General features: G+C 41.5%; 1 long non-coding RNA gene and 1 other non-coding gene across 3 annotated transcripts; both read right to left on the bottom strand.

Annotated features, from left to right (window-relative positions):
* Positions 1 to 227: 227 nt before the first annotated feature.
* LOC124100949 (uncharacterized) lies at positions 228 to 27,872 on the bottom strand. 2 transcript variants are annotated; one of them, XR_006854483.2, is made up of 3 exons: positions 27,664 to 27,872; positions 23,322 to 23,471; positions 228 to 713 (listed from the first exon to the last, which is right to left on the bottom strand). It is a non-coding gene; the product is annotated as an uncharacterized LOC124100949 (long non-coding RNA). The 2 variants fall into 2 exon arrangements; XR_006854484.2 differs by lacking the exon at positions 27,664 to 27,872 and adding an exon at positions 25,791 to 27,097.
* Positions 23,835 to 23,907, bottom strand: Trnam-cau (transfer RNA methionine (anticodon CAU)). Its single transcript has one exon. It is a non-coding gene; the product is annotated as a tRNA-Met (tRNA).

The following is a 27,872-nucleotide window of genomic DNA, read 5'->3' as shown; positions in this document are numbered from 1 at the left end:
GTCTTAATTAGATTAGCTTTTGCACAGCACGACGGCTGAATGTCTCTCTGATGGAGGGCTTATAAAGATTTCTGGTGGGAATTCTTTATGGAAGATGGAGTCTTTTATCCACAGAGACTGACGAATAGAGAAGAAGGAAAAAAAGACACCCCACCTCATAATAGTATAAAACTGTGGTCACGGCGTGTCAAAGCAGAAACACGGGTCTTTATTTCATTGATGTTTCCTTTTTATTTGGCTGCAGAACAGGATGGTTGGGGATAAAGATGGGGGAGGGGTGTTCGAAACGACCAGCTAGGAAAATAACATAAGGGAGGTGGAAATCTACAAGCAAATCTTGTCATCAAATCCTCCAATAAATCCTGCACCAAAGGGGTGCTCAGTGTTCAGTTGCCTGTTACAGCCTGAGTTTTTTTTTTTTCTTCTTTTCAAAGAGGAAACAAAACTGCACGGTTTATCTTGAGCTGGTCTTACGTAATTAAACTCATCATCTATTCTTGCCCCCTGTTTAAGGTCACCGCAAAAGCTCATGCGACACAACACCAGCAGCCTGAAGTCCCCCTCTTAATTTTCCCCTCTGCATTCTGCCACCGGCAGAGGACCTGGCCTGCAGTGTTTCGTGGACACATTTCTTGTTTATTGATGTGGGTCCATACATGATAACCGTTTTGAGAGCCAAGTGTCTCTTCTCAGCGCCTGGTGTGCAGACCATTCTGTAAAGGCAAAGGATGTGGGTCATTTTTCTTGTCTTAGCATGCATCAGCTGAAAGCCCGTGTCCAGGCCGACCTTGTCCAGGAGACAGAGAGGACAAGAGGAAGAAGACACGCATCTGTTTCCACCTCACAACCTCCTGATAGTGGGCATGGGGGGAATTCAGGCTTTCCAAACCCCAGAGCACATGAGAGCGGGCTGGGAGCGAGGGTGCCTGGGAGAAAGAATGGCCCATCATTTGTTCCCAAGGCACGCTGATCAGATTCACATCATACACAGGCAGGGTTACTAGGCAACTGATTAAATAAACGTGCTGGTCCTACAAGCGAGCTTGCAATTAATTAACTTAACCATTTTCATTTCGACTGTTTTCTTCCCTTCTCCACCTCAACTTGCTTTGAGATTCTGAAATGGGAGAGGCATTGGGATCTTCTTGCATGCAGAAGGCGGCTGGGAACCATTTGCCTTCCTGCCCGATTCCTTCCCAGGCTCCCAATGGAAGAACCTGCTTAGCAGGTGATTAACGCGTTAAGTAAATAAAGCATATGTGTAAAGGCCCAAAAGTGCTGCACATACATGGATTCAAAATCCGTTATGCTTCCTAGTCCTGCTATTGCTGGATAGGACAAGGTGAAAAGGAGCATATGCTATGGAAAATCATTTAAATAGATTGTTTCAATTCAATATGGCAGAGGCTGGGGAAGAACCCTGCACAAGCCACAGGCACATCCCCTTCCATGCTATGGGACAGAGATGCTTCCAAACCTGAAAGCATCTTGGAGGGGAGGAGGCCTGAACCATGTCTTGAAAGCCCAGAGGGTGAGGAGCAGGTCTGCTGTGAACAAAGACCAGGTCAGGCTGGTACCGTTGCAAGCAGCTTGGTTCTGTGGCCATGTATTTGAAGTCATCAATGAACGGTTAGGAGAGGGGTTGGAGCAATTGGTAGGGCCAGACTGTAGCGGCCTATTCATGTCTCTGACTTTATCCTGTGAGTAATGGCAGACACTGAGGGATTTGACAAGGGATGACATGTAATCAGGATGTCACTCTTCAGTCGTATAGTATTTGGTCACATGGCACCAGGACAGAGAAGCAACTGAAGATGCTTTTGTAATAGTTCACAAGAAAGACTAGAGAATTAAGCAGGGGAGGAGGAATTTGGTGGGAGAGACAGCGTGAGAGTAGTTTGGCCCTTGGCCCTGGATTAGGAGTGGGTAGGAGGGCGGGAAGGATGGCGGTCAGGTCAGCCAGATTTGAGGCAGAGCCTATGGTGGGAGCCTTCACAGAAACCAAAGAGCAGAAAAGAGGGAGGGAGGAAGGAAAGAAACGAATTCTGCTTTGTACTGGTTACGTGTGAGGTGTCTCTGTCCAGAAGGCTATTGGTTAAATAAAGCAATTCCTTAATAATTCCCTAAAGACAGGGTTTGGGGAGGATCCCTTATAGAATCTACGTTGCCAAACAAACTCCCATATAGGACTATAGGAATTTCCATAGTGATTTTCTAGAGTAGAGAATGGGTATGGAGAAGGGATGGGGCCAGACCTTCTGAGCCTTCTCCACTTAAATGTCTGACAGTAACAGCCAAAGAATCAACCGATAACGTCATGGTTCATCTCAGCTCCCTCGTTCACCCTCCCCTGTGCTTCTAACTGTGGGGCACAGCTGACGTTTAAGGTGGAGTAGGCAGAATTAGCTACAGGAAAGGGATCGTCCTGAAAGATCTGATGCGCACGGTCAAGCTCTGCCACCAGCCCCTACGACAGCGCTGCTTCCTGCTTCTGATGACAGGACGGCTGGGGGCAAGTGAGACCAGGGGAGAAGGTCCTGGCTGCCCCACTAGGGACAGATCACTTCTCCTGGCCCTGGGAACCAAAGTTCTGTTTCCTTTGACAGCAATCAGATTTACATCCTTGCTTTCACATTTGCCTTAAACATTCCAGCTTTCTGTGTAGCCGCCACCACGTCAGGCAGCGTCAGTGAATGTGAATGACTGCTCTGTGCACAAAGGTCTTGACCAGGGGAGGCTGGGGAACACCACAGTACACAAGCACAGTGGGCTCCACAGAAGTTTCTTTGGCATTTAGAGGTAACATGGTACACAGAACTGTCACGGTCAGGTGTATACCTCTTCTCCCTCGTTAAAAAAAAATATGTATATATTCATAGATTATTTCATAAGGTTTAATGGTTTCATCTGTGGAGGTGGGCATGAATGGCCCAAGGCTGTGCTGCTGTGACAGAATGCCCTAGAATGGGTGGCTTCCTACATTGTACGTATCTTGATTATATATGTGCATATACATACAGACATATGTGTGTGTTTGTGTATACATGGGTATGTATATATATGCATACACATATACATGTACATAATCAATACTTATTTATCTTCTTGGTGGTGACTATTTAGTTTGTTTCAGGTTTTTCACAAATACAAACAATACTGAATGTTTTAAGTTTCACCTTAAAATTTCTATTGTCTGAACCAAGCCTGGTGGCACATGCCTGTGATCCCAGCGGCTTGAGAGGCTAAGGCAGAGGGTTGCCACTTTAAAGCCAGCCTCGACAACTCAGCAAGGCCCTAAGCAACTTTGTGAGACCCTGTCTCCAAAACAAAAAAAATTTTTAAAAAGGTGGGGGGTGTTGAGGATGTGGCTCAGTGGTTTAGCACCCCTGGGTTCAATCCCTGGTCAAAAAAATTTTTTTTCCTATTGTCTGATATTAATATGACTGGACCAGTTTTATTTTGCTTGTTTTTTTTTCTTTTATTTTCCAACTTCCTGTGTCTTTATGTTTTAGTGGACATTTCTATAAAGAGAACATAACTAGAATTTATTTTCCTAGTTTTTGGTTTTGTTTCTATAATAATCTGTCGTGATATCACTAATCTTTAGCTACAGAGTTTATTCCATTTATATTTATTATGATTGTGAGTTTTTAAATTTATTTCTACCAACTTATTTTGTTCTTTTTATTCTTTCTTTCCTTCTTTTTTTCTGTCTTTTTTTGATCTGTGTTTTTTTTCTGGTGGTTACTCTCTAAATGTTAACATGAAACACAGAGCTAAGAAGGTCTCAAACAGTATCTCTAGCTTTTCCTGAGTCATGTGCACCTTGACATATTTTCTTTTTAATAAACCCTTTCCATCCTGCATGCTATTAAAGTGTTTTGTGTCTACCTTTTGATACCACTCAAAATTAGATACTGTTTTTATTTTAGTCAATCTTTACTAAAATTTATCTACATGTATGTCACTTTCTTTGTTCAAAGTTGCTCTTTTCTATGAGATAATTTTCATTTTTCTTTAAATATATTCACTAGGAGTTCCTTCAGTGAGGATAAATTTCTTCCTGGGGGTAAATTTTTTTTTTCCTATTTTAGACATAACTCGGTCCACTTTTGATTTTTTTCAATGCTATTTTTAAGTTTTTTAAACAATTATGGATTTGCAGAAAGTTGCAAAGATGTGGGTCTGTTCACCCCGACCCTCAGCTTTCCCCAAGGGGAACATTTTGCCAGGTATAGTACAGTATCAGCATCAGAAATGGGCATCGGTACAGACCAGAATTCATTCAGATTTCTCCTCACACCTACATTCATCTCCCTCTCTCCAGTCACATGTATCACTTTGAGCAACACCCGGTGAAGATACTTAACTGGACCACTGCCGGAGTTCTTCCTGTGCTACTTTTTATAGAAACCCTGCCCCATTCTCCCTCCCTCCTTAAACCCTAATGGCCAGCCACTAATCTGTTTTTCCTTTTGTTTCCATGATTTTCTCATTTCAACAACATTATATAAACGAAACCATGAAATATGTAACTTTTCACGGTTGCCTTTTTCTACTCGGCACGTTTCTCTGGAGAGTCATCCGGGCTTCTGTGTGTAACAGTGCTGCATTTCTTCTTGTTGCTCAGCAGCATCCTGTGGCCTGGATGTGCACGAGTTTAACCACTCACACTCTGAAGAAGGTGTGTGAGTTAACAGTCTGGGTTCCCGTGCATGACAGAACATTCACATGATGCTCTAGGATAGATGCTCCAAAATTTCATTGGTAGGTCATGTTCACACTTGATTTTTTTAAAAAAAGATATGTAGTTTAACTGTTATTTTTTGAATGTAAAATTTAGGGTTTTTTTTTTTTTTGTCTTTATCTTCATTGTTGCTGTCGAGAAATCATTTTTCTTTGAAGTACCTTTCTGTTTTAAGTAGAGTGTTTTTCCTCTGGCTGTTTTTAGGAACATTTTGCTTTGATAATCTCAAGATAGTTATTCTTGGATGATGCTGTGGCACATGCTTAAAATCCCATAGGAGGCTGAGACAGGAGGATCACAAATTTGAGGCCAACCTCAGCAACTTAGTGATAGACCCTGTCTCAAAACAAAAAATTAAAAAGGGCTGAGGATGAGGATGTGGCTTAGCGGTTCATCCTGATTTTGGTATCAGGGATTGAACCCCTGGGTACAAAAAAAAAAGAAAAGAAAGAAAGAGAGACTTTTTCCCTTTTGGGAATTTTAATTCCATGAATCACAGGATTAATATGTTTCATTATTTCTCAAAAATCCTCTGTCATTATCCCTTTCAGTTTTCCTTCCCCATTTTCTCGTAGTCTCTCCTACTTGATAAATTATGAACTTTTCTTTCCTAGGTCCTTTAATTTCTCTTTCGAATTTTTCAACTTCTCATTCATTTTGGGTTACTTCATAAGTTACATTTTATAGTTTCCAAATTTTCTCATTCCCTGTATCCAAACTCCTACTTAATCTGTATATTTTGAAAGTTGTTTTCATATATGTTGATCCCTGTATTAGTTTCTCTCGACTTACTCATATTTTTAATTTTGTAAATTCTTCCTGTTGTCTTCTTAAGTAACAGAAGATCCGTCCTTCTTTGTCTATTTTTAATAACTTGATGATGTGGATTGCTTAAGCATCTGATTCTCCTATTTGTTGTTTTTGCTTGTGGAGGATGACTTTCCCAAGTCTCTGTCAGCTTGAGCTCAGGCTTTGGGGGGCCTTATCTCTGGACTCCTTTGCTGCCTGGATTGAAGAGGTATCCTTCCCGAGAGATCTTCTGTTTGCTGAAGCCAGATTCCCCAGGGCATTGCTACTTTGAGACTGCTTTTGTACCGATTCCTTTGCTTGGGAGTTCCCAGACCAATTAAATAGTATGAATTCAAGCCTGAACCCCATGTGAAGTCAGACCTTCTTGTTAATAATTCTGGGGATGTATTTTTATTTTTTGGTTCACCCAGGCTGAGAGAGACAGACTGTAACAGTATAATACATGCTGCATGTGCCCTACCACCCCAGGAAATTGACATTGATAGAAACCATGAAGTTGATTCAGATTTCTCCACTTACATGTCCACCTTTGGGCCCAAGGGATTAATTTTTCCAACCACTGGGAGTTCTACAGCTGAGGAATTGTCCTCAGTGCAGGTTCATGCCCCTTTCCCAGGGGCAGCCTGCCCCTAATATGGTACACACAAAAAAAGCTGGGCCCCCTGTGGCCCTACTGAGGACAGCTGTCCATCCTCAGAATTCCCTGTGGAGTGGCCAAGACTTGCTGTGACTATGTGGCACTTCAGTTTTCCCTCTGCCCCATCCTGCTTTCAACCCTCTCCCCACAGGCATGGATCCTAAGAACTTGCACGGATAAGCCATCCTGCATGCTAAGTGGTGTCTCTTTCTGATTTTCATGGAGAGCAACCTGTGACAACCTGCGTGCCATCCTCCCTTGACCTTGTCATCCATCTGGGTCTGGATTATTGCAGGTGTCTCTGGTTACACTTCCCACATCATACGACCATAGTTTCTGTCTTAGCCTGGCTGATAAAGCCCCTGATAAAGTTTTGGAGGCGACATCTAAAACCAGTACCACTGAGCTAAAATCAAGCATCAATAGGGCCACGTTGGTTCTGGAGGCCCAAGAAGAAGATCTATTCCTCATCCCTTCCCGCTCCTGTTGGCATTCACTGGTTGGTGGCTGCACCAGTCCAGTCTTCAAGCCAGCATCTTCAAATCTCTCAGAGCTCTGCCCTCACATGGTCTATCCTCTGTGTGTTGTCAAATGTCTCTCATTCCCCCCACTTCACTCTCTCTCTCTCTTGAGTTTGCTTATTGTGCATTTGGGGCCCATCTGAGTGACCCAGGAAAATCTTGCCATCTCACCATCCTTAAGTTAATCTATCTTCAGAGACAGTGCTCCATCTCTCCCCCCAGTCCTCCCCATATAAAGAGCTTTTTACAGATTATAGGAATTAGGATGTGAATATTTCAGGGAGACATTTTTGGCCTGTCATGGAGGGTGATTTAGATGATTTTAAACGAGAGAGAGGAAGCTTTTGAGAAGCTTCTCGGAAGCATGATCAAGGTTATCAAAGCCTGTAGAGATAACGAGAACGAGGAAAAGGTCAAGTGGACCACATTCTGAACAGTTGGGAGGCCCCTAGGGACATGGTCAGAGCACTTCTGTGAGTTACTGCTGGTGGGAGCCCCACTTGAGCATGTTGAGAGGTGAAGAGGAAGTGGAAAGAGAAGGATCCCCTTTCAAATTCCCTTTCTATGACTTAATGATGACCCAAGTTTTATTTCATGCATGTAGCCTTGCATCTATAATAGATTTCATGTAGCCTTTTTAATATAAAAAAGAGACAATCCATTGGACTAGATTTATGCTTCTTCTTTACTTGCGAGTATCTGATTATATTTCCCCAGGCCTACTGCCCTCAGTAGGCAAGAAAGCTTTCTACATGTCCTCTGATTTGGGCTCATTTCCCTGAGTCACAAAGCCCTGCCTTCGTCCTTTCTGTCTCTCACATTCTGTTCAGTGTTCTCCTCTACACCCGGCCTCCTTCAGCACACCCTGCCTCCTTCAGCACACCCGGCCTCCTTCAGCACACCTGGCCTCCTTCCCCACACCTGGCCTCCTTCCCCACATCCATCCTGTCATTTGCCTTCTGATGAGGAGCACTGAGGCACAGCCCTCATCTAAGCACAGCCAAGCAAGAGTCATGAAGCCAGGGAGGAGGTAGTTTCCAAGACTGAGAGAGACCTTCTTTAAACTTTTGTTGGAAGGAATAAATCAGTCAGAAATCAGAAGAAAATAGTTTCAAAACTATTTCACATCAATCACAGATATCCACGTATTATCAAATTTATAAAAAACATGACAGAGTTAGCTAGAAATAAAATGATCAAAATAATATTTGTAGGCTTCTTCTCAAAAACACATGTTTGTTGTTTTTTTCTCCTATACATGGCTTAAATATTTGCTCTTAGATAAAATGAAAACTCAGTGATGTAGTATAGTCTAATTTGTCTCATCTCAGAAATACCCTAGGGGATCCAAGAGGTTGAGGCTTCAGAATCCTGATTATTTTGAAATAGAAAAAAAAAAAAGAGTTTATGGTGAAACTTAAAGTTATGTGTCTTTAAAATACGCATTCACAGCAGCTTTTATTCATAGCCCAAATCGTAAACCACTCAAATGCCCATGAGCTGGTGAATGGATGAACAAACAAGGTGCATTTATATGCTGCACAACAACGCAGCTAGAGAGCAGACGATCCGGACATCCAGCATGGATGGACCTCCAAAGCATTATGCTAAGTGGGAGAAACCAGGCTTGAAGGTGCACTACAATCTGTACAATTTCATTCACACAACAGATGGAAAAGATCAATGGAATCAATACTGATAGAAAGCATATGGTCGTCACCTCACCCATGGCTGGGGTGGCAGGGCCTGGGTTAGGAGGAGCACAGCCTGGGGAGCCTGCAGAGAGCTGGAATGTCCCCACCTGACATGGTGTTGGCTACACAAGGGTATGAAACATTCTTATTTTCTTCTAAGCCATCCAATTTATGGTCATTTGTTACAGCAGCCACAGGAAACTAATACATACTCGGACAGTTCCTTTTCTCCATTTTCTCTTCTTTCTTTGTGAGGACACCCAAAAGGCAATGAGAATTCAACTTCCTGATCTCATCCAACTTTTCTTCTACATTTTCTTAGTATCTATGTTTCATCCTGGGTACCCTGATGCAGTGTGGAGTCATGAACACTCAGTTCCTAAGCCAAATCTCTGGTTGCCAGTGGGCCAGCATGTGGATCTTCCATATTCTAAACCCTGTGCTTCTGGTTTCCACTGACTGAGTTCCCTTTGGAGTTGCTCGGTTGAACACAGTGAGAGGATGTCAGTCCTTGACCGCAGGCCTTCCCCTGCAGCACATCATGGAATTCTCCTGGGCACTGGCTCCTAGGGCAGTGACACAATGCAGATGAAACCCCAGTTCCTGTCCTAAAAGCCTGCACACCCAGGCTTTTCCTGGAGAAGCCTGTCCCCCTCCATACTTCTCTGTCCCTGTCCTCTGCAGAGCTCTTCCTTTCCTCACCATGCTGGCCGAAGACTATGGACTGTGGTGTGGTCCTGCAAGGAGCTGTCTCCATTCTTTTCCACGCCAAATTCTAACTTCCACTGGAGTCCACAGTCCAGTCTGTGAGGCTATTGGGGGTTGAAGACAGAAAACATTCTTATTTTCTTCTCATCATAGTGCACACAGGGTACGATCAAATTCAGGGTAGGAAGAGAGAGGGTCCAAACTGAGAAAGTAGCAATGACAATCTTGTATTAAATCCCCAGAGAAATGCTAAGTCACCTTTTCTTTAAAATCGAAACACCATCCTTTAAAATGTGAATGGCTAAAGTGACAGTAGGAAAGGCACGAACGGTAGATGTGGGTGGTAATTTGGAAATGAAGCTCAGGCACCCAGAGGTAGGTCCTCTACTCTAACCAGGTAGACCTTCTCAGCCCCCCTGCATGTCCACCAACACCCACAGGGACTGTGAGACTTTCCAGGGGACCCATAAGTATCTTCCTCTGAGCAAAATGACCTCCTTCAAGACCAGCATGGCGTGGCCTGAGGCTGCGTTCAATGGCCTCCGCCTCGGGTATTCGTGGCTGCTACAGTCTCTGCTAGGAGCATCCCAGCATTTCTGTCCTAGGGTCCCTGCACCCCTGGGGACTTGGGTAGTGATTGGACTCTTGCGCTATTTCCAACACTTTTCAAAGCTTAACGGGAGCCCGCAGCGAGGCTGTGAGGACAAAATACAAAGACCCCATCTTTGGCGGTGGGAATCATTTAAAATCAGTTATGCTAATTTAAGTTAGTTCACGACAAGATGAAAAACTCTGGCCACCCTGTATGTTGCTGGTGAACACAGACGACGAAGCACATTCATCAGCAAGCAATCAATGTTGCGTGGTTTGCAGACAAAAATCTGTGACAATGTGCTTCCTACTGGGAGCCGTAATAAAGGTGGCCCTCGGTGGCGAGAAAAATTAGAGATTACGACTGTAAATCTTTCCAGGGCTGTCTTTATACAAAATCTCTCTCAACCTAATTACTCACTTTCTGTTTTACTTATTTTTTTAAATCCTTTCATAAATATTATACTGCCATCGACTCTCCTCCCCCTTCTCCCTTCTCGCCACACAATAGGAGCCCAGTGGATGATTTACAGCCAGGTTCTGGAGACTTCTTAAAAATGGTGACATAAAGGAATGGCTCCTACATTACGGAAGTGACTCAGCGTACAGAGACCCAATATGGGAAAGGACCTGGGTCCTGGCAGCTCAGCTCACCTCCTTGAATCTTCTAAAGCTGCTTCTCCATCCCCACTCCCAGCAATGAGCTGCCCCTTAGTGGACGAATATCGCCAAGGGCAGGGACTCATCTCCTTCTATTTCTCAGGTCTCCTGCAGTACCCGAGCCTTCTGAGCACCTGGTAAGATAGTCAAGGACTCCTGGAATGATGGGAAACTGCCAGTAGGGAACTTAGTATGCTGTTAAGTAAGCCAGGCGATTAATAAATGATGAAGATGTGGCTCCATAACTACAGGGTCACTTGCCCAAGGCTTGACCTTTCCCTGGGTGGCTTGAAAAGGCTGCGGGAAACAACAAACAAAGTGTTCTGGTACAAATTGGGGGACAAGGTGGGGGACAAGGTGAGAGACCGTGAGAGAAGGAGAGGGTCTGAATTCAGTTACATCTGCAGGCGCAGCTGGCAGGCCTGGCGGTGTGCTCCAGAGGTTTGAGGAAACTGTGGGTTTGAGGAAATTTCAGTTCAGGTTCAGCTTACAGCCCTGGTCACTTTAATATGCAGCCCGGCGTGACCGGACACCTCATTTGTTTTTCCATGTTGCACAAATAACATTCTATGTTAATGAAAATCGAAATGAAAGAAAAACCTCACCCCGGATTCACCACAGAAATAAATGGCCGTTTTCATTCTTTCATGTTCGATGTTCTTTTTACCCGAATGAACAACCTTCTGTGTGGTTATAGCTGTCATGTCGGCACAGTTCCACTTTCTAGTTTTTGTTGAACATTTTTATTCCATCCATTTTTCTCTGTTGTTATGAGAGCTCATCGCTTTGCAGGCTGGAGTGTGGGTTGCACCCGACTTTGTCATTTCCCTTGAGGAGGTTCTGGTGGGAGCTGGTGAAGTCTGTCGTTGGAGGTCAATAGAGTCCACTCTGGCGGAGAGATTGGTGGGTCCTTGTATGATCATGGGCTGGGAGAAGAGGGTCACTGAGATTGCGCAGAAAGGTCAACCCCTTCGTTTTCTTTCCAGCCACAGCCTCGCTGGGGTTTGTAGGGATCGTGGTGCTGGTGGGTCTGGTGGGCACGAGGCGGGCAGGCCCTGCAAACCTGGGGCTGCTCCTGAATCACCAGGCATGGGCCTTGGGAGTACACAGCCTCGTCCCAGGCCCAGGAAATTCGTCTGAATGGCCGGTGATCTATGCAGCCAACTGTGATAGCACAGGCTGGCTAGCCCTGCTCAACACAGGAGCCCTGAGGGCCTGGCCTGTGTCAAGAATTGATAGGCTTGAAGAAGCTTGGGAATCATTCCAGTTTTTGCTTATTTATCCTGATCTCAGTTTACACTGCCTAGGCCATTCGGTTTATTTATTCTGGATTCTTACTCTGCCTCCTTCCGTAAAAGATTTGCAATGTCTTGCCCAAGACGCCACAGACTCTGATATTCCACCTTGTATATTAGCGGTTGTATCCCTTTCACTTAGACGTGCAAGGTGCAGGGCACATAGAAAGAAAAAGAAGAGCTGGAGGAAGACAAACAAAGCTTAAGGAGGGTTGTAAAACACGCAGAAGTAAACAGGTGAGCATGGCCATTATTTCTGAGACGGGACACACCAGGAATAAAAAGCACACAGCCTACTATTCCTCCGAGGAAATGATGCATGAAATAAATGTTATTAGAGGCCCAGGGGGGTGCTTTTCCTTATTTGTTAATGTACCTCGTGCTGAAAATATGCCAAGGGCTGTCAGCACTGGGCAGCAGAATTATAAGAAGCCTTTCCTCCAGATCTCGTTCTGTGCAAGGCACGCTCACTTCTCTCTCACCAAGAGCCTGTGCCAGGAGGAATTTCTGATTCCCCTTTCTCTCTCCATTTCTTCTGACCCTCCTCCCGGCTGGCGGATCTTTGACGAGGGAATGCCAAGGTTAAATACGACACTTGCCTCAACAGCCTAGAACTCCTTCAGTGGACCCCCTGGAACATCTTTCTTGCCCTGAATGAGGAGGCCTCATTCTCCGGCTCCCTGGGTTGTGGTTATTGTGCAGGAAAATGTGCACACAGGCAGAACGCTGGCAGTGGAGGGGGATGGATCTGAGTGTCCCGGATCTCCTGCACGACACTGCTGAGCAGCAGCAAGCCTGTCAGAGGCGGAAAGTCGCGAGTGATCCCACCCAAACACATGGAAAAGATCTGGAGGTGTCTCCTCAGGCTCATTAATCTAGCAGAGAGAGAGAGAGGGAGGGAGGGGGCGAGGAGGGTGGGAGGCACTGAACACCTGGGATCTGCGCACTTGGGCTGACAGGTTGCAGCCTGCTCCTCAGCTCCCCTCTGATAACTAACGCTTCCTATTTAATACCCTCTAATTGCACTCGCGCTTCCTCTCCTCTTTCATCTCTCAAGGTTTGTGCCCAAATATGGCTTTATTTCAGCCCTGATTTTCCACTTCACTTCAGATTCTCAATCCTGTGGGTTGGGCAGAAAAGGCAGTTTGCCAAGTCTGGGGTAGGACTTGTGTCTAAGGGAACTGATGAGCACCTTGCTCTTGGGGTGTGTGTGTGTGTGTGTGTGTGTGTGTGTGTGAGAGAGAGAGAGAGAGAGAGAGAGAGAGAGAGAGAGAGAGAGAGAAATGGAAGAGACCCTCTAGTAAGGAGACCAGAGCTTGCTTCTTTAACAGTGATGCTAGTGATCCCATCCATAGATGCGTTGATAGTCTGACTCGACGTATTTATTTGGGCATTCACCTATCCATTTATGCATTAATTCAACAAATATTTACTGGGCACAACTGTGTACAGCACGTTGTTCTTGAGGATGAGTTTTCTCTTGTTTTTCTGTTTCTGCCCAGAACTTACTATGGTACTAAGCTCAACAGTGGAAAGTCACCAGGTGATGGCTGTTGACTTTCAACCATCTGGTCCCTTTCTTTGCAACAGGAGCGACACAGCTATTATAACTCCATATCCTGAGCAAGTTCTCATACAAAAAAAGGGCCTCAGGGCTGGGGTTGTAGCTCAGCAGTAGAGCACATGCTTAGCACATGAGAGGCCCTGGGTTCGATCCTCAGCACCACATAAAAATAAATTAACAAACTAAAGGTGTTGTGTACAACTAAAAAATAAATTTTTTTAAAAAAAGGGCCTCAGCCTTCCACAGCACAGAGCATCTTGCCATATGCAAACATTCTTTTGGGGGTTGACCAATATAGATTTGAATCCTGCATCTTCCACATTTTGTGTGTGAGCCTTGGACCAATGCCTTGGGTACCTCCAGGACTCTGGCTTTGTACCTATACTGGCTCTGGCTGTTGTTTGTGCTGCTCTGTCTGGTAACTTCTCCGCCTCCTTCTCTTCATTTCTGACCACTACACATGTCCTTAGGTTATCTTTGGCTGTTGCCATGAGCTTCTGTTCTGCGGCATGGTAACTCATCAGACAGGTACTCAGTCCATACTTACTCATGAACACACTCTGACCCTTGTAGAGTTTTGACTCTTCTAGGAGTTGAGAGACACGGCACTGCCCTCTTGGCTCCTCTCCATGAATCTTTGAGGGTCCATGGAAGGCCCTTTACAGAATTAGCAAAAGATTGGCTAAGTGTGGTATGGCTTGAGAGGGAACACTGAAGAGTCTATTTTTTAATATGATAGGAAAGTGCTGACTTGTTTTGCAATTAAAATTCTATTCCCTTTAAGTATTTGTTTTGAGACTTAGAATATTTTTAGAAAATGAACTATTCTAGTTTGGAATAATTTTCCCAAGTGGAGAGTTTTGTTTTTCTTAAATAAAAACACAGGAATACATGGTTGTGGCGAATGTGGAATGTATGGTTCTGGTGGTTGAAGTACTTTAAGTGCTATTTTGATATTTCCATCAGTAGTGATGTATTGTTTTGGGTTTCAACCTATCGGAAGATGCACGGAAGAACTGTGTGCTCTCAGAAATAGCCAATTACTCAGGCCTTATTTCTATATTCAAATTTGAAAGAAATTCACTGGTTCATGTGTTTTTTTTTTTTACCCTGATTGTCTTTTTACTACAAATGTGGGGGCAAAATGATCAGCTCTATGTATTGTTTCTTTTTCCTCTTTTCTAAAGCCCAAACCACAACCCAGTCTTGTTAATTGGAAAGTCAGAGGATCTAAAACTCAATTTTATAGGAATTGAGTTTATATAGCCACATATTTGTGGCTGGTAGGAAAGCAGAGCACTTGAACTTGGTCCTGTTTGAGAGCTCATATGAATCACCAGAAGGTGTAAGTAGAGGAATGATAAGATGAACACATGGGGGAAATGCTGCCTTGGTCAACTTGTGCCCCTTTGTGCCTTCTGTTGATGGCTGATTTTTAATGGACAGGAGTTTTCCATTGATTGTTGACTGAGAGGCTGGAGCCAATGCAAACATTTTGCAGGCACAGTCCAGGAAGACATCACCTCTGAACAGCTCTACCTGGGAAGAGTCTTTCCAGGTGCAACGCACAGTGTCTCTACTTTGGAGTCAGGTATTTTGTATTGAGTTTATGATGTGCTCAGTTCCCCCCCCCCCCCCGCCCAGGACAGCACATCTATTTCTATGATTACATGAGTCATCCTTTTCAGGCTAATTCTGAATTCTGCCATGTATTATACAAATTGGACTAGCTAAAACTTAGCCCTTGGAACCAAGGTGGACCGTGGTTTTCCTACATATAATGACACCTACCCAACAACTCATATTCACTTTAAAGAATTTGGGGATAATTATTGAAATTGAGTCCCAGAGCAGCATCCCTCTCTCCTTAGCTAAGTTCTATGTCACATTTGTGACTTATTTCTACCCTCCTCATAATTTCTCCTACCTTTGACAAACTATGCAAATTATATTTTATCAGCACATTTTACACTCTTGGGTTGTTAATAAATATACTGAAGGAAATTAACATCAGAGGATTTGCTACAATCAGATTCTTAAGGCAGTGACTATTAACTTTGTCTGAGGTTGAGAAATGACTGTTGACTTCTGCTCTTTATTTTATGTTTTTTGACCAGTTCAAAAAGATCCACAATGGGGTTTTACACTTTGCTTTATGAAATAGCTTAGTTCTCCTAACAGTTCACTAAAATCCTTGATAGGCCCAAAATTATTTTGTACACTTATTTTTTCTTTATCAATTTTTAAAAATAGACCTTGGTAGAAAATTCACCAACCTAAGCAATCACAATCTTCCTAATAGAAAAATGAGTACATCTTTATTTTGGGAACTTACTTCACACAGGTGTGCTATAGGATCTGTTATTATCCCTCCATTCCTAGACCCTCCCATTGTAGAAATTAAGGCAAAGACAGGCCTGTTTTGTGACAATCATCTAAGGGGGTAATTTAAGCCTTACTGAATCGTGAGCTAAGGAAGGAGACAAGACAGTTAACAGGCCCCACACTTTTCTCAAAGATCTTTAGAAATAAATGCAATCTAGGGTATTTAGACTGTTGGATATACTAGACTTTCAAAAAGGTTTCTGAAAAGCCTTGTCTACATAATTTCGAATTCTGCAGCATCAGGTCCGTCTGTAAATCTCTACTCTCTGTCACTCTTTATGTAAAGACCCAAACCCAAACCCAGGTCCCTGGGTTTAGAAAAAGAAGTATTCAGGTTGGAAGTAATCTCCGTGTGGCTTTCTGACAAGTAATTACCTCTTTCTAGGCATCAATGTGATTTCAAATTGGAGCCAAAAGACAATTCCAGTGAGAGATCAACCCAGGGACAGAGACCAAGTGTGGCCCACTGGTCCTGGTCAGCAGCAGGGGTGGGGAAATTGGTTAGGATGTGATAAGAAACCCCTTCGACCTGCTGTCAGGGCTTCTCTGGAGTCATTGTTCGCCCTGGATTCTGAGTGAACTGGGTACAGTGTCTCTGGTCAGTCCTTGTTTAAGGCATGCCAGGAGAACGCCCCCCCAATTCTGACTCCCATTTTCTCCAGTCAGAGGAACCCCCACAGTCCTGGTAAGAGCAGCTGCCCTCTTGTCTGCCATGTGTGGGGGTCCTGGATCCTTGCCCTGTCTGCTGTGTGTGGGGGTCCTGGATCCTTACCTGGTTTTACTACAGAACATTCATGAACTGATGTGTGTGCCTTTTCTCGTAGCCTACAGGTTTGGGACCCTCTGTGACTGACTGTGGACCTCCATCCCCGCAGGTGGGATGGCAATGATGACACCTTGTCCACCCATCAGTCTTTACTTCTTCCGAGCTAATAACCCTCCTTGTGAGATTGCAATGGTAGGCCCGGGATTTTCCCTGAGGCAAGTCTATGGGAATAATTAATTTTATTTTATTGAGGTAAGAAAAGAAAGCAAGGCTAGGAGAATTAAGGGATTTACTCCACAAATCACTGCAGAAACATAGTGAGGAGTAGAACTCTGTCCTCTCCGTCGAGCCTTAGGAGCCTACCGTGGGTCTCCCTGGGCTTCCCTCTGAAGGATTTGTGGTGACTGTCCCTTGGCAGCTCTAGAACTGTGATGATCCAACATGATTGTCAGGGTAATGAGGCTTCAGAGGAACTTACTAAGAGCCAGGGAGATCCTCAGTAGGATCTGCACAAGTCTCATTTCTGGAAAGTAGGTAGTGAGGCCCTAGAACCTATTTTATTTCTTTTCCTTTATGTGCAACTTCCATCAAAAAGATTTCTTTGGAGGTTCTCATCTGAACTGTAACAATTCTGCACTCCCTTATGACTATCAGAGCCTTCTGCACGTTCATTTTTAATAATCAGATATGCTCTTAGGGACTTGGGGATGCATATCAGAGATGAAGAATTGTTGCTGCTTTGGCTTCCAGATCCCTAAATAGACAGGCTGGCCTCTCTCCTTCACTCTCTCTTCCCACCCCTCCCTTTTTATCTCTCTCTAAGTGAGAAACTAAATGGACATCGATTCAACATACACTGTTAATAAGTACATCAAAATAATTCAAATGATGACGAGCCTTGCAAATTGTCAGCCCTCTATTATGTCAGTCTTGTTAGATAAGGTTAGGAATGACAGAGATGATTTCTAGCATGTAGTAGATAATACATATTTGTAAAATTAATTGAAAATGCTCAGTTTTGATAGATCAATAGGTATATTTGGAAGTTTCTGGGTTTTTTTTTGTTGTTGTTCATTCTATATACATCCTTATTCCTAAATCATCAGATTTGTAGATCAAGGGAAGCATTTTTTTAATTTTATGGACACAATTCCTTTATTTATAAGTGGTGCTTAGGATCAAATCCAGTGCCTCACACATGCAAGGCCAGTGCTCTACCACTGAGCCACATCCCCAGTCCTGGAAACACTCTCTCTTGATCTGTGTTGTTGGTGGGAGTGAATGGCTGCCACAGTAGACACCGTGGACTTATTGGCTCAAAAGTCTGTGACGTCTATGTTATTATTCATGTTTTAAAGATAACGAAGTGTGGTCAGAAACCACTAGAGAAATTATAGATAAGAAGCCATGGAAATGTGATTCAAGTCTAAATTGGTATCGTTCTAGGGTCCCTTCTCCTCCAACTTGGTGGCCGTCCCTCTACTGGTCTAACCCCAACATCTCACGTATATGTATGCATTTCCATAAGGGTGGTGATGCCAATGGTGGGAACAGGGAGGAAGTTAAGAGAGGAAGTCAAGGAGAGGAGAGAATAGTTCTTTCTTCCCCATTTCGATTCTATGTTTTTTCCCACCACCTGCAGGAGTTGATTATAGGACCTACATGGCGTTTCCTGTGTTGTTATCTACATCAGACTCTCAACCAATTGCCATAGAGATTTCTTTAACATTTGTTAGTATTCTCCATGTGGATATACTGGAGCACCTTATTTTGAGTGATGAGTGAGTAGACATGTAAGGGATAATATATATCTAGTTTCAGTTCTTCTGTCCATTTATCATAGGGTACTTAGCTCAAGCATATGCATAGATTTATACGTTTGCTTTAGAAAGTGTTGGTTTAATGGTATTCATCTCCCTGTGGTTATAACAAGATCTGTCCTGTCACATCTTTCTGTGCCATTGCTTTTAGATTGTATTTGTTCTGTTTGAAATATTCTAAAAATGTTCAGACAAACTTACCAGGGTTGCAATGCTATTTCTGCCTCTTATTTATTTATTTGTTTATTTATCTTATGCTGTCACTCTTTTTCTCAAGAGGAAGGTACGGTGTAGAGTATGTGACAGGATGGGGGTCGGGGAGGAACACTTAGCCTCCGTAAAGTTTCAGTTCAGGAGGAAGGAGAATTGCTTTAATTAATGTGTCTCCTAGGAAATCTGAGCTGGAGTGGGACAATCTCATCACAATCAGAACTGTCCCCTACCTAATTAGTGAAATATGAAAGCAGAATTGCTTAAGTCAACTAAGCTCACATTCATAATCAAATGTGCACCCCAAATTTGCATGCATTCTGAACCAGTCTTTTTGTTCTTAATTTATTCTGGGGTCTGGGGGTGAAAATCATTTCAAAAAGAATTGCCCTCCCCAAGAATTTTGCGAGCAGTCCTCATGCCACATTAGTTAGCGGAGCAAATTTGTGCTCTTTGGGGTCTTATCTTTTCCTCAACATCAATCCAAAATGCTTTCATCAAAATCCTTTTGTTTGTTTTCTTAGCTTAATCTTTAAAGCAAGAGCTAGGATCTCATAAATTTAGAATTTTTTTTTAACATACAAATCTGACATAAGAAGACATAAATAATTTTTTTGCCCTTTGACATAATTTATTATTCACGATAGAAATCTGTAGTTTGAGTACAGTCTGAGCATGTTCTCAATGTTCACACATTGTTGTTTTGGTTAGAAAGACAGATATCTCATGATAGTGGAGTCCTATGAGATTTTGAATTGAATGACTTTCTTCCACAACATAGAGCTGCTCAAAGTTTGTCAAACTGTAATTTCACAGTGCTTCTGGTTTTAGAAGCAAAAATCATCAAAACAGACAAAAATAAAAAGTGCAATAGAAATAAAAATAGTAATGTAATTTTATGTAATAACTTATAAAGTATACTTTAAGACCTAATATGAATATATTATATCACAAACAAGACTTAATAAGGCTTAATAAAGTTAATAAGATTGAAAATCATATGAAGCTGCTTTTGCTCCCAATGTTAGGAAACTAAAAATCAGTAACAAGGGGATAATTGGGAAATTCACAAATATATGGAACTTAAACAATGTACGTCTTTTACAACCAATGAGTCAGAGAAGAAATCCAAAGGAAAATCAAAATATATCTTGAGACAAATAAAAATGGAAATCCAATATACAAAAACTTACAGGATATAGCAAAAGCAGTTCATAGAGGGAACTTAACAGTGATAAGTATGTATATTAAGAAAAAAGAAAGATCTCAAATGAACCAACTAATAGTATACTTCAAGTAAGTAGAAAAAGAGGAACTAAGCCCAAATCAAGCAGAAGGAAGGAAATAATAAATATTAGAGCAGATGAAAATGATATGAAGACAAGAAATAAAAAGAAGAAATTAGCAAAACTAAGGGTTGGCTTTTGCAAAGCAAAACAAAATTGATAAAATCTCAGCTAGACTAAGAAAAAGAGAAGACTAAAATCAGAAATGAAAGAGGAAACATTACAATTGATTACACAGAATTACAAAGAATCATAAAACTGCTATGAACAGCTATAAGCCAACAAATTAGATGACCTAGAAGAAATACATAAATTTCTAGAAAAGTACAACTTTCCAAGACTGAATAATGAAGAAATAGAAAATCAGAACAGAAAAGTAATGAGTAAGAAGATGGAACTGGCAATCAAAAGCCTCCCAATAATGGAAAGCCCAGTATCAGGTGGCTTTATGGGTAAATTCTGCCGAACATTTAAAGAAGCATCAACACCGTTCCTTCAAACTCTGAAAAAGATAATGAAGAGGAGAGAGCATTTCCAAACTTATTTTATAAGGCCAGATTTACCCATTTAAGATCAGAGAAGGATATCAGGAGAAAAGAAAATTAAGAGTCCAAATCCTTAATGAACATAGATACAAAAATCTTTAATGAAATGCTAGAAAACTGAGTTCAATGGCACATTAAAAGTATCATATGCACTGATCCAGTTGGATTTATCTCTGGGATACAAAGATAGCTTAACGTAAGAAAATTAATAAATGTGATATGCCATATTAATAGGATGAACAATGAAATTCATGTATCTCAATAGATAGAGAAAAAGCATTTGAATGAACTCATTATCCTTTATCACAAAAATTTTTAATGAAGAATGCGTAGAAGGAATGTACTTCAACATAACAGGGCAATATATGACCAGCCCACAGCTAACACTATATACAACAGTGAAAAGCTAAAGTTTTGCTCTAAGATCAGGAACAAGGGAAGAAGGATGCCCACTTTTACCACTTCTATTTAACATAGTACAAAAAGTCCTAGCCATTAGGACCTAGCAATTAGTCAAGAAAAAGAAATAAAAGGCATTCACATTAGACAGGAAATAGTTAACTTTTTTCTGTTTGCAGATCACATGATCTAATGTATAGAAAACACTAAAACCTCTATAAAAATCTGTTAGAACAAATAAACTAATTTAGTAAAGTTGCAGGATAAAATAACACATTCAAAAATTAGCCATGTTTCTATCATTAACAATAAACTATCCCCAAAAGAACTTACAAACATGGTCTCATTTCCAATAGTATCAAAAAGAGTAAAATATGTAGCAATAAATTTAATCAAGGAGATAAAATAGTTGTATACTGAAAATTATAATATTGATGAAAAGAATTAGAAAAAGACACATGTAAATGGAAATATCCCGTTTTTATGGGTTGGAAGGATTAAGATTGTTTAAATATCCAAAGTACCCAAAGTAATTTGCAGATTAAATGCTATCACTATTACAATTCCAATAACATATTCATGGGAATAGGAAAAAAGTCCTAAAATTCATATATAACCAAAAGCTAACTTTGACTATTCTTAATAGTCAAAGTAACCTTGAGAGAGAAGAACCAAGTGGGAGAAACCAGGCTTTCTGATTACATATATATTTCAAAGCTATTGTAATTAACACTGTTCCAGTACTGGTATAAAAACAGACACATAAACCAATAGACCAAAATACAGCACAGAGCCCAGAAATACACATATGTGGTCAAATAGTCTTTGAGAAGGATGCCAAGAATACACAACAGAGAAAGGATAATCTCTTCAATGGGAAAATGGGTATCCACAAGGAAAAACAATGAAATTGGATTTTTATATTGTACTATACACAAAAATGAACTCAAAATGGATGAAAGATTTACATGTAAGACCTGAAACTGTAGAACTCCTAGACGAAAAGATAGGAATAAAGATTCTTTACATTGGTCTTGGCAATGATGTTTTTGATTATGACACTAAAACCACAGACAACAAAAGCAAAGATTTAAAAATATATATATATCTAACTGAAAAACTTCTGAACAGCAAAAGAAATAATAAAATGAAAAAGCAACCATAGGTTGTTTCTATCATTAACAAAAAAAAATCACAAACCACATCCTGTGTCTTATGGGAGTTAATAATCAAATATATGTTAAAGAAATCTCAAAAATATTAAGAACAAATAATTAATTTAAAAACAGGCAAAAGTTCTGAATGGACATTTCTCAAAAGAAGACATATAATGCACCAACAAAACAAAAAAGAAAGGAGACACATAAATAGCCAACAAGTAATACCCAACAACACTAATTATCAGGGAAATGCAAATCAAAACCACAATGAAAATCACTTCACACATTGGGGTGGCTATGATCAAAAAAACAAGAGATAACAAGCTCTATCCAGAATATGGAGAAAAGGAAACCTGTGTACCCTTGGTAGGAGTGAGAAATGGTGTAGCATCTATGGAAAACAGAATGAAGGTTACTCAACCTATTAAACATGAACTGCAATATGACCCAGCAATCCCACCTCTGGGTGTGTATCTGGAGGAAGTGAAATCAGTATCTCCAAGAGCTATCTACAATTCTACCTTCATTCCAGCATGTTCACAATCACCAAATTATGGAAATGAGGAACGTGTCCATCGACAGATGAATGGATGAAGAAAAGTGGTATCTAGATATAATCCAATCTATTCAACCATAAAAAGAAAAGAAAATCCTACCATGCTAAGGGAAACGAGGCAGGCACAGAAGGACAAAGACTGTATTATGTCACTTTTACAGAATATAGAATGTACAGTAATGGGACTTACAGAAGAAGCAGCAGAGTAGAATGGTGGTTGCCAGGGAATGGGGATGGGAAATAGATGTCAGACAAAGAATACAAACTTTTGAGTATAAGATGAATAGGTTCTGGGATTTGCAGTGTGGGGATTCTTGTTAAAAATATTATATTGTCTACTTGAAATTTACTAAGGAAGCAGATCTGAGGTATTCCCACCACACAAAATGTTGGAACCCATGTAAGCTGATGCATGTGTTAATTAATTTGATTGTGGCAATCCTTCATGATGTGGACATATTACATGACATCAGATACCTCGATCATTCACAAAATTTATCAATTGTATCTCAGTCAAGGTGGAAAAAGTTACCCTAAAATAAACAAATATCAACCCCATAAATAATAAAATGTCCAATTTAGAATATGTTTTGGATTCCTTGTTTAATTGCTATTTATTCTAGGTGTGAGTCTAAGTGCCAGCAGTTCCACCACAAATAAAAGCCAAGTCTTGGACCTCCAGATATTCACTCCTGATTGGAATGGAGGGGCTCAGACAGTGACTGAACAGAACGATCTCTCAATCAGGGACAATCAGTTTGTAAGTCAGAACCACGCTGAGAAAGAGGCATGGGGAATGAGGGATTGCTATTTCATGAAGGGAGATCAGAGATACCTGAGAAGACACCTATTAAACAGAGTTAGAGTCATATTCATAGATGCTTGGTTTACAAATCGGAGGCACCTATGTTCAGTAGCACCTGTCACTCTACCAGGGTAAACAAACAGCCACCCTCTCCATTCTTACCAAAGGGGCAGCTAGTTGCCTCTTCTACATTGAATGCTGAGGTCATCTTCCTATGCTGGAGATCCATGAAGTTTCCAGGAATCTGTCCCCTCCAGCACACATCACATCTTTCAGAGGAGTCTGATGGAATCACAACTCACGCCTTTGGCCCTGGAGTTGATCAGAGTTCATGTAAAACATTGTTCATATTGAATACCAGATTCGAAATTCCTGGTAAATTTCTACTTGGGGTTTCCTGTTCTATTGAATCTTACACATTATTTCATGTATTTATCTGTAAACTTTTAATCAATTAATCACTAAACCATCCACACAACTGTGAACTCTTCTCAAAACCTCAATCTGTCTCAGAAAGTCTTCCTGTCTGTCTGGACTGAGGGTTCCCTGGGCCTGACGTGTGGCTGTCCTTTTGAGTCTTCCTTGAACATATCGTCTGGAAATTCCTGGTACCTCTGTTGATCATTGACTGAATCTCACCAGTGTCCTCCTTTCTTTCTTTTTTTTTGGAGGTGGTGGTGGTGCTGGGGTTTGAACCCAGGGCCTTGTACATATGAGGCAAGCACTCTACCAACTGAGCTATATCCCCAGCCCTTTGTTTTACTTCTTGTTTGGTAAAGCACAAGTTCTAGGAACACACTAAGATCCTACTAATAAATTTGTATCATCTAAAAATCTGTTTATGCTACACTCCTCTTGATGGGTATTTTGGATGCATCAGAATTCTACATTAGGAATACTTTATCATAGAAGTTTGAAGGAAGATCTTCAAGGTCTTCCAGCAGTCTCTTTACATTCCAGGTGCCTTTTCCTGGTCTGTTTTTATTTTGTTCCCTCCTCCCTACCAAATTGCTAAGATTTCTTTTCAAAATAATTTTTAAATATATGAATTAGTGGGGCTATTTTAAATTTAGTGGAATGGACACTGATGGTATTTCTAAAGGGAGAAATGAATACCAAGATCTTTTATGATGTCTTCCCTGATTTTTCTTTATCCTTTCTTTCTAAAATTTCTAATATTTAGATTTGTGGACTTCTAATTTTATATCTCTTCATGTTGGTAATTTCCTTGTCTTTTTGTCTTACTTTTTGTGAGATTTTCTTAGCTAATTTTTCATACTTCTAATTGATGTGTTTTCTAATTTTCTAACATAATTTAACATCACATGCATTTTTCTTACTCACTGAATAATAACTTCAGAGCTTCCCATTGTTATTTGATGGGTGAATATCTTATCTTGGTAAGAATATTTTTGGAAGATTTTCCCTCTTCCTCTCTGTAGTCATTATGTCTTTATGTCCAGACCCTCTCAGCTTGTTTGGCTTTGTGTCTGTCTTTCTTTCCTGTTGTAGTTTCCTTCAAATGTCAGGTTATCCTGTGTGTCTGTTTATCTATAAGTGTGAGGCACAGAAAAATGCAGAATTGCTGATTGGTGGGCCCTGGGGAACTGGAGTAGAGACCTGAACTTTCTATGGATGCCACTCTAAATGTTAGCTTGTCTTTTTTCTTGGGTCCATCAGTCCCTTGTAGAAGAACGTTCCAGTCATCTTCCTGCACAAAGTAAGTTTCTCTACCAGTATTCTGGAAGGCATCTAGAGAAGGGGCAGGGACCCTTGTTGTTGGTGTACAACTTCCACTTGAACCCCATTTCTGAGACGATCCCCAAACCTGGTCCAAGAGGTGTCTGGTGTCCCTGAGCCAGAGAACATTGTTCCAAACCCCTTCTAAGAGTGTGTCTTCAGCCCTCTACAAGGTCTCAAGGCTAAGGGCTGAGTGCTTAGGCATAGTCTTCTAGGTTAAATACAACTCTTTTAGAACACAGAGTTCCTGGTGAGACAACAGATACTCATCTAATTCCCATTTCTGTGACCCGTGTTTCTCCCCGTGGAAGGTGCGGGAATGGTCTCCTTGTCCTTGGTGTTCAGACGAGGCTACCTGTGACTGTGGAGATTCATTGGGTTGGGGCTCCTCCTGGGCTCCTTCTATCTGGAAACCCCTGTCTTTTCTACAGCTCTGTCTTCTGGTTTTACAAAGGTGTGGACTTCAATGGCTGGCTGTCCGACATTCCACTTGCCAGAGTACCAGTAAGGGGTAAGAAAATCCAGTTTTGCGTATCGTCTTTTATCTAATCTCCCAGTCTGTTCTCGGGGTTCGGGACTGTGGGGCGCTCTGGGGTTTTGCAAGGTTGTCCTCTGTCTGCTATTCCAGCCTATGTCTATTTCATCTTATTTTTCTGAGGCTTTTACTTTCACTGCTAAATTAATGGAATGCTTTATTTTATCATACTTTCTTGTCATCGTGACACTAGTTTTACTGCTTTGGGGTGAATCATTTTGATTTCCTTGGTGTACAGTCACATACAGTATGCCCTTATCAGCTGGGAACAATCTAGATGCAAATGGATGCCAGAAACTGTGGGCAGCACCATAGCCTACCACTTAATGCCTTTCCCTTTTACACGGAGCACTTACCACACGCTGTGGCCATCATTTTTGTGGCATGGGGTGTGTCAACCATGCTGTCATACATTTCTTTTTGCTTCTTCACGATATTGCTGTTAGAAGATTTGTTCTTACTGTAGGTCTTAGCAACTTCAGCTTATACTGTTTTTTTGTTGTTGTTGTTGTCGTTTTTTAAGTCAAGAGCTTCCAGGTTTTCACTTGAAGCACTCCATGATTTTTCCTGGGTGTGTCCAAGTTGCCAGCAACACTACTGTTGTGTTTGGGGGTTATTATTCAGAAAAATAAGGCTCCTTGAACACAAGCCCTGCGATACAACAGCAGCACATGTGGTGACTGTCTAATGAAAGGATAGTGTATATGGTGGGGACAGGTGGACGGTTCTCAACCTAGGCGGATGGAGCAGGAAGGCCCAGGATTTCATCACCGCACTCCGAACTGCATGCAACTGAAAATGTATAAATTGTTTATTTCTGGAATCTCCCATTTAATAATTGTACCACTGTAACTTATAGACATTATCTCCCATTATTGATGTTTATACCTACTTGAGTTTTTCTGTTTCATTATATTAGCTATAATTTCCAAAACAATAATTATTAGCAGTAGATTAGGTACCTTTCTTATTCCTGATTGTAATGTAACATTACTAGTACTTCACTCATTAGTCAGGTGTTGGTTTAAAATAAGTATTGTTTATCTAACCACCTACATTATGTTCATTATAATTTCTGCGATAACATTTTCTTGGGGAACATTATTGTTGATGTGATTATAGAGTCAGGAGAAAAAAGCAGCTTAGATTGAATCCTTCATTGACTCCAATTGGAGACGAAAAGGCAACTCTTATATTGAAGGACCACTTGGTGCATGTCAGTGGGAAGATATGCATCTGCAGAGATACGTCGACTTGTTGATTCATCTATGGAATTTAAATTTTCACTGATCTCCTGGGGCTGACAAGCATAACTTGAAAATTAGGGCACCATGTTTTGATCAGCTACAGAATAAATAAGGAACTGAAATCAGTTGTTTGAAGGAAATATGACTACCAGGCTTGCGTTTGATCAGCAATCTTCACGTTTTTAGGTGAATGTAAGTTATCTGCATAAAATTCCTGTTTGCTCTTTTTAAATTTTTTTTTCTTCAAGAGTAGCAATATTCTTTAAAGGGAGATGATCACATCTTGGTTGATTAGCAGCTTAACCTCTGATAATCCACACAAGATCTTGTCTCAAGAGGATTGCTAGGGTTTCCTAAGGGACAAGAGATACAAGACAGGTCCAGTAGCCATCTCCATTCAGCACCACTCACGTTTGTTATCTCTGGACAGAGAGTTTGGATTCCCAGGGTGAATAATCAAAGCCGCTTCTCCTTCCCCTGTCTTTAAACTTTCTTGTACCTTCCTTGGGTTTCCTTCTCCATTGTTATAACCCGGGCTTGCTCTGCGACCGCCCTCGATAACCTAAAGCCTGCTTGTGTTGGATGCATGCCAGAGAGAGGAAGCTCCTTGTGATGCCAACATAAAATAGGCAAAGATGCTATAGAAGAGATTTCTGGGCTCTGGTGAAATTGTTTTTATTTGATTCAACCAAACAACCATATTTACATTCTGGAACATTCTGAAATGATCCAGAATATTTTCAGCCCAAGAAAAGGGGGAAGAAAACAAAACAAAACAAACCTCATTGCTAGAGTGAGTCCCAAATGGGAGCCAAGACCTCAGCTGTACTTAGACAAGGCTGGGACACACTGTCCTCTGTGATCTTCCTGACCCTCCCTGGAGGAGTACTTGCAGATCCAGCACCACACATTTTACCAGGGTCAACTGGCTGTCCGTGATTTCAGCAGGGGTCAACGGCAGGGAACCAGCACACTGTCCTACCTTTGTGCCCTTTCTGCAAATCTTTTCGGGTTTCCCAGCTTGCCGTGGGCTGAAGGGTGACTCGGATGGATGTGTTGGGGAGCCAGGCTGTTCCCACACAGGTTTTCCTTGGAGGAGCCACAGGTCCAAAGATGGCACTTGTTATTCTGTCCCCATCCAGCCTCTGCCTCCCACTGCCCTACACCAAGAAATGAAAGCCAAACGCTAAC

Source organism: Marmota monax, unplaced genomic scaffold, assembly GCF_021218885.2.
Source record: "Marmota monax isolate L192 unplaced genomic scaffold, Marmota_monax_Labrador192_F-V1.1 WCK01_AAM20220418_F8-fsc00164, whole genome shotgun sequence".
Classification (NCBI taxonomy): Eukaryota; Metazoa; Chordata; class Mammalia; order Rodentia; family Sciuridae; genus Marmota; species Marmota monax.
This window is presented reverse-complemented; position numbering and strand designations above follow the sequence as displayed.